The sequence below is a fragment of the Monopterus albus genome, unplaced genomic scaffold, assembly GCF_001952655.1.
Source record: "Monopterus albus unplaced genomic scaffold, M_albus_1.0 scaffold193.1, whole genome shotgun sequence".
NCBI classification, from domain to species: domain Eukaryota; kingdom Metazoa; phylum Chordata; class Actinopteri; order Synbranchiformes; family Synbranchidae; genus Monopterus; species Monopterus albus.
Window position 1 is genome coordinate 3122 of NW_018128073.1, and position 459 is coordinate 3580.

The window sequence follows — 459 nt, forward strand, 5'->3', positions numbered from 1 at the left end:
CAGCAGGGCTGTGAGAGAGGAGCTGCTGGTCACTGGTTGGTTCTGCTTCACTGTGGCCACTTTTCTCATAAGTAGGAGTCAATATAAAGGGATCAGTCTCCTGCTTCAGTCCAAGCTGCTCTCCCTCCTGTTCCTCTTTAAGCGGTGGAGGCCCTGGATCCTCTTGGACCAGATTGGAGTTCCTCTCAGCCAGAACCTTCTCCTCCTTACAGACATACTGCTGTGGGAGCTCTGGAGGGACAAAGGAAGGAACAGGTCACTGATGTGATGAGAGGAAAACTGAGACAAGAGGGCTGTTTAAGGTCCCAATCGCTTTTTTACATGTAAATTGATGTAGAGGATGTTCGGATCATTACATGAGTCTTATCAATTTTCCATATCTCTACCCAGCTACAGATTTAGTTAGATTATATAGTGTGCGGGAGAGGAGAACTCCCCCTCTCTGTTTACTCCCACCCA